Source organism: Triticum aestivum, chromosome 6A (genome assembly GCF_018294505.1).
Source record: "Triticum aestivum cultivar Chinese Spring chromosome 6A, IWGSC CS RefSeq v2.1, whole genome shotgun sequence".
Taxonomy (NCBI): domain Eukaryota; kingdom Viridiplantae; phylum Streptophyta; class Magnoliopsida; order Poales; family Poaceae; genus Triticum; species Triticum aestivum.
Genome location: NC_057809.1, coordinates 206,282,270 through 206,288,997, shown reverse-complemented (window position 1 = coordinate 206,288,997; position 6,728 = coordinate 206,282,270).

The following is a 6,728-nucleotide window of genomic DNA, read 5'->3' as shown; positions in this document are numbered from 1 at the left end:
CAACGCTCACTATTCATCTAGAGGCAGCATCGATCGGCTTCAGTTAGCAGCAGTAGCGAAGGAATCGCTCGATCGGGTTCAGTTAACAGCCATCGATTGATCGCTCGGGTTCAGTAATGTGTAGCCTGCAGTGCAATCGCTCGGGTTCAGTTAGAGCCCAACGCCTCGCTCGGGTTTAGTTAGAGCCAACGCCTCGCACACACGCGCGTATGTGTATGAGAGAAACGCGCATCGCTCGGCCCCCGACCTCCCACTGTAACCGGGAACTCCCCGAAATTTTCCTCCCCCTCGCTTCTACCACGGTTTTTTCTGTCATGGACGGCCCAAAGAATGTCATGCAGCTGCGTCTCCGGCCCGTCCAGGATGAAAAGCCCATTTTCTGTCATGATTTTTTGTCATAGAAGTAGGAGCCCACCACATCTACGATGATACCGGGTTTTTTCACAATTATGGTCATAGAAGTGTCATATGTATGACAGAAAATATTTTCGTTCGGCCCAAAATGTCACGGATGTGTCTTTTTTTGTAGTGTAGAAGAAGAATCTTTCTTACTCTTGTTGCTAGAATTTACTTGTGGCATGTATGTAGACAAGAGTAAATGCTTGGCAATATAAGAAGAACTTTTCTTGCGAAGATCATCATTGATTGCTTTTAAGAACCCTTGCTCTTGCTCAAGGTTGAGTTTTTCAAAGCGTAGCTTCTCATGAGTCTTTAAAAGCTCTCGATGATCTTCCAAGGTAGTTTCATGAGCTAACTTAAGAGTGTTTAGTTATTTAGTTACACTCTCAATCTCCTTCTTATTATCTTCATTCGTTTTATCTTGATTAGCATGATTAATAGCAAGTTCATCACAGTTTTCATCACTAGAGTTGTCAATACGTAAATCATCATCACCTAGAAAATCATCTTCATCACTATTGAAATCAACATACTCAGGGTGTGATACCTTTGGGACTTTAGCCATGAAGCATCTTCAAATTCCTTCATTTTGTGAGTCAAATATGTCGTAGGAGTTGGTTGACACAAGTGCTAGACCGGCAACACCTTCATCTTGAGTACATTCAGAGTCAGAGTGATAACTTCTCTCGGAGTGATGGTCGGAGTCGGAGTCGGATACCCATTCACCAATGTGAGCTTGATGTCTTCATTTTGTGTAGCTCCTTGATGACTTGTCCTTCCTTTCCGAATCCTTGCTTCTGCGAGAGGTTCTTCATTCATAACGATCATCTCTACTCCTTCTCTCTCTTGGAGGTGATTCTTCTCTTCTACTTCTCCTTTTGGGCAAATCTTCTCTTCTTTTGTAGGGAGTCGTACACTCATTGGAGTAGTGTCTGGGTCTTCAAAAATTGTAGCAATTACACTCACGACTAGAAGATCTTTTGTCATTGTAGGACCTTGACTAGGAACTCCTTTTTTTGCTTCTACTCTTGTAGAACTTGTTGAAATTCTTCACCATTAGGCTCAATTCCTCATTGAAGGCTTGTTTCTCACTTGATGATGTAGGAGCATCACATGATGCTTTGTAAGCACCACTTAACTTGTTTTGAAGCTCTTCCTTATCCTTGAGTGACATCTCATGAGCAACAATTCTTCCAATTACTTCCGTTGGCTTGAGATCTTTGTAGTTGGGCATCATTTGGACCAATGTGCATACTGTATCATATTTTCCATCCAAGGCTCTTAGGATCTTCTTGACGATGAATCTGTCAGTAATCTCTTCACTTCCTAAGCCAGCAATCTCATTTGTGATGAGAGCAAGCCTAGAGTACATTTCAGCGACACCTTCACCATCCTTCATTTTAAACTTGTCAAACTGACTTTCAAGCACATCCAATTTGGATTCCTTGATGGAGTCAGTGCCTTCATGCATATCAATGAATGTATCCCAAATTTCCTTTGCATTCTCAAGACGGCTAATTTTGTTGAATTCTTCAGGGCACAATCCGTTGAAGAGGATATCGCAAGCTTGAGCGTTGTATTGCAGCATCTTCAACTCTTCCGTGGTAGCTTCACGGTTCGGCTCTCTACCATCAAAGAAATCACCTTGCAAGCCAATACACACAATAGCCCAAATGGCGGAGTTATGTCCAAGAATATGCATTTTCATCTTATGCTTCCAACTAGAAAAAATATTACCATCAAAGTAAGGACCTCTACGGTGGTAATTTCCCTCGCTAGACGCCATACTCTCCTAGGTTGTGAAACCAAGGCTATGATCACCAAAGCTATGGAAATCAAGGCAAATGGAGACCAAAGCTCTGATACCACTTGTAGGATCGAAAGTATGTCTAGAGGGGGTGATTAGACTACTTGACTAAATAAAAATCTAGCCTTTTCCAATTTTAAGTCTTGGCAGATTTTAGCAACTTATCTCAAGTCAAGCACCCAACCTACACATGCAAATCTAAGAGTATAGCAGCGGAATGTAAATCATTGCATATGAAGGTAAAGGGGGGAGTTTGGAGGGAGCAAACGCAATGTAGACACGGAGATTTTTGGCATGGTTCCGGTAGGTGGTGCTATTGTACATCCACGTTGATGGAGACTTCAACCCACGAAGGGTAACGGTTGCACGAGTCCACGAAGGGCTCCACCCATGAAGGTTCCATGAAGAAGCAACCTTGTCTATTCCACCATGGTCGTCGCCCATGAAGGACTTGCCTCACTTGGTAGATCTTCATGGAGTAGGTGATCTCCTTACCCTTACAAACTCCTTGGTTCAAATCCACAATCTTGACGGCGGCTCCCAAGTGACACCTAACCAGTCTAGGAGACACCACTCTACAAAAGGTAATAGATGTTGTATTGATGATGAACTCCTTGCTCTTGTGCTTCAAATGACAGTCTCCCCAACACTCAACTCTCTCTCACAGATTTGGATATGGTGGAAAGATGATTTGAGTGGAAAGCAACTTGGGGAAGGCTAGAGATCGAGATTCTTGTGTTGGATTGGAATATCTTGGTCTCAACACATGAGTAGGTGGTTCTCTCTTAGAAAATGAATAGTGGAAGTGTAGGCACATTCTGATGGCTTTCTCCATGAATGAAGAGTGGATGGAGGGGTATATATAGCCTCCACACAAAATCTAACCGTTACACACAATTTACCAAACTCGGTGAGACCGAATACTCAAACTCGGTCAGACCGATTTAGTTCAAAATGTGAATGTTAGGCTTTTCGGTGGGACCGACATGTCAACTTGGTAGGACCGATTTCATTAGGGTTAGGGCATAACGTAATCTCGATGAGACCAATCACATGAACTCAGTGAGACCGCTTTCTATAGTAGGCAAACAGAGAGTTGGTCAGGCAAACTTGGTGGGACCAATCGCTCATTCCGCTGAGACTGAAATGTTACGAAAAGGAAACAAAGAGTTTGCATTGCGAACTCGGTGGGATCGATCGCTCATCTCGGTTAGGCCGAAACATTATGAAGGGAAACAGAGAGTTTGCAATCCCATCTCGGTGAGATTGAGATCCCTACCGGTGAGACCGAATTGATTAGGGTTTCTGGCTATGGCGATGTCAAGTGAACTCTGTGGCACCGGAAAGATCAAATTGGTGGGGCCGAGTTTGAATTTGGTTTGGGACATATGTGGATATGAGAAAGTGGTTTAGAGCTTTTGGAGCATATCACTAAGCATTTTGAGCAAGCAAGCCATTAAGCAACACCTCATCCCCTTTTAATAGTATTGGCTTTTCCTTTGGACTCAATGTGATCTTGGATCACTAAAATTAAAATGTAGAGTCTTGAGATTTTTGCCAATATGTGTCCTTAGCATTTTGAGGGGTCCACATTCCTAGTCCATGCCATGCCAATCATTGAACTTTCTGAAATGGTCATCTTGAAAGAGCATTAGTTCAATGAGCTATATGTTGTTAGGAATTACCAAAACCACCCGGGGATAGTTGCACTTTCATACGCACATGCTCCTAGGGGGATAGATTGGTCGGAAAAGACCATCGCTCGTCCCCGGCCATCACTCATAAGGAAGACAATCAATAAATAAATCATGCTCCGACTTCATCACATAACGGTTCACCATACGTGCATGCTACGGGAATCATAAACTTTAACACGAGTATTTCTACAATCCATAATTACACACTAGCATGACTCTATGTAACATCCCAATTTTCAATTTGGATGTTATACATAGGTCATCATATGCATATCATATTTTATTTGCATTTTGGTTGTGATCCTAGAAATCTTAAGCAACTCAAGGACACAAGGAGAGAGTTGGAGATTTCATTAATTTTCATATTTGAATTTTTCTCAAATTTGAAAAGAGGATCAATTTGATTTCAATATTTTCTCTCCAATTAATTCCAATAATAAAAATAAATGAGATAAGATCATATGACTTCATCAAAAGAAAGGAATATTGGAGAAGAAATTTTAAAATCAAATTTATAATTTATTTGCATTTTATTCGCTATTTTATTAGAATTAGAAAAAATATGCATTTTTAGGCCAGAAAAATGTTCACCTTATTCTAAATGTTAGGTTTAGATGGTGAAAATTGTTTCTGTTATTTTTAGAAATTTTTTTATATTTTATTAGGATTTTCTTTTAGTGAAATTTATTTATTTATTAAAAAAAGTTTGCCGCCCGACTAGGCCGAAGGCGCAGCCGGGCCGCAGCCCACGTAGCCCCGTCGCCTTCCTCCCGAACGGGAGGAGTCCCGCCGCCGCACAGACGCCGAGGAAGTCCGCCTCGGACTCCCGTCGCGCTGCCCCTCGCCCAAGGCAGCCGCCCCCCTCTCGGCCTTTATAAGGCGAGCCGCCGCCGCCGCCCCTCCTCATCCCAGCCTGCCACCGAGCCGAGTCGCCGCCCTTTAGCCGCGCCACCTCGCCGCCGCACCACTGCCCCGCGCCGCAAGCCACCGCCACCGTCGCTGCCTCGCCTCGCCGGAAGTTCTCCGCCGCTGTTGACCACCGTCGCCGTTAACCGATATAAAACCGTCCCGGATCGCCGGTTCGTTTTTGGTTTTTTTTGTTCTTCGGTTTTTAGATCGGTTTATTTTTAGGGTTAGGGTTTTTCTCGGTTTTTAGTTCGGTTCTAATTTGCGGGCGTTCGTCCGTTAATCCACGGTAGCGACTGTTTTCGTTCATTAGGGTTTTGTAGCGAACGTTCGTTCGTTAGGTTTTTCTTTTTATTTTATTTTCGGCCAGGGACCTACCCATGAATATATATTTTTACAAACTAGTCCCTGGTCTTCAAACCTTCGTAACTTTTTGCTCGTTCGTCCAAATCTAGTGAAACCAATGCCAAAATCTGTGTGTTGTTTCCCTCTTTCCAGATAATCAACTTGAACATGATTTTGACAAATTTAAAATTTGGTTGCAAGCAGATTTGAATTTGAACTTCTTTTGATCGTAGTTTGAGTTTCGCATCTCCGATTTGATTGATTCTTTTTGCAAATCGAAGCTCTTCAGTTGAACTTTCAGTTTGGATCTTTTCATTTGAGTTTTACCCTTGCATCTTATGCTTAAGTGCTTACGTATGCTATTGTTTGTTCACGATAGAGTTTTCGGAGTGCGAAGCGTGCAAAGCGTGCTACTACGAGTCACTAGGGTTTTCAGATCGTCAGCAAGGCTAACACTTTGATCATATCCATTATTACCCAGTTTTTATGCATTAGTCTCAATCCTCAAACATTGCATGAGTAGGATCTGCTTAACATGTGGGTATTGGGAGTAGTTGTTGAGGTAGTACCTATTGCCCTTTTATTCAAACCTTGGGAGTTACTATGTTACGCTTATTATACGTTGCTATGCTATGCTCATAGACGTGGTTTGGTTTGAGTGATTCATGGCAGTTGTCAGTATTATTATGGACTAAGGGTTTACTTAAGGTGGCTACTTTAACACACATCTAGGTGGATTAGTTTGTGGGTACCTGGGGAAATCCAGTGTTGTCCCAAGGAGAATCCCGAGGTATCCGTGTGATTTTTCCTATGGTTCGCCATCGAGGCTCAAAGGGACCATTATGTTATTCATGCTGGAAAATTCCATGTGCAGCTACAATCCATTATGGGCTCTGGCATAGTTGAGTAAGTTGCGGGAGACCTTTCCATGATGGGCTAGCAGATGTAGGGGATTGTAGGTGTACCGGCCTATCTATCGGTTAAGGGGACCTCTTCGGAAAGACTATGTCTCGGTCATCCGTTTCTCAAACATCATGCAGTGTGAGAAATTCAACAAAGGAGATTGAGTCTTGTGGGGAAAAGTGTGCAAACCTTTGCGGAGTGTATAAACTAATCATGGTTAGCCGTGTCCCCGGTTATGGACATCTTGAGTATCTGGTGCTTGAATTAGTATGTTGATCTCATCACTTTACTTAATTAACTTGTTGGGTTATTGATTATTACTTTGGGATTGAGATGGGGTTACCATTCTCAATGTTTTTTCAACAAACTTTGTAGTTAAATAAAATATATTCCTTTGTTGTAGGGAAAAATTGGCTTTACGCAAAATGATAACCATAGAGCCTCCACAAGCAATATATGCATATAGTTATAGCTATTACTTGTTCGGTGCTTTATAGTGTTATCTTGCCAGCATATTCCATGTGCTGACCTACACAGGCTGCAACGTATTATGTTGCAGAGTTTTCAGATGAAGAGTAAGGTGTGCTAGGTCGTTGTCGTGCACTCAGTTATGCCGTTGGAGTTGATGGACTCATTTACCCTCGAAGCTTCCGCAGTTATCTTGTTTAGAT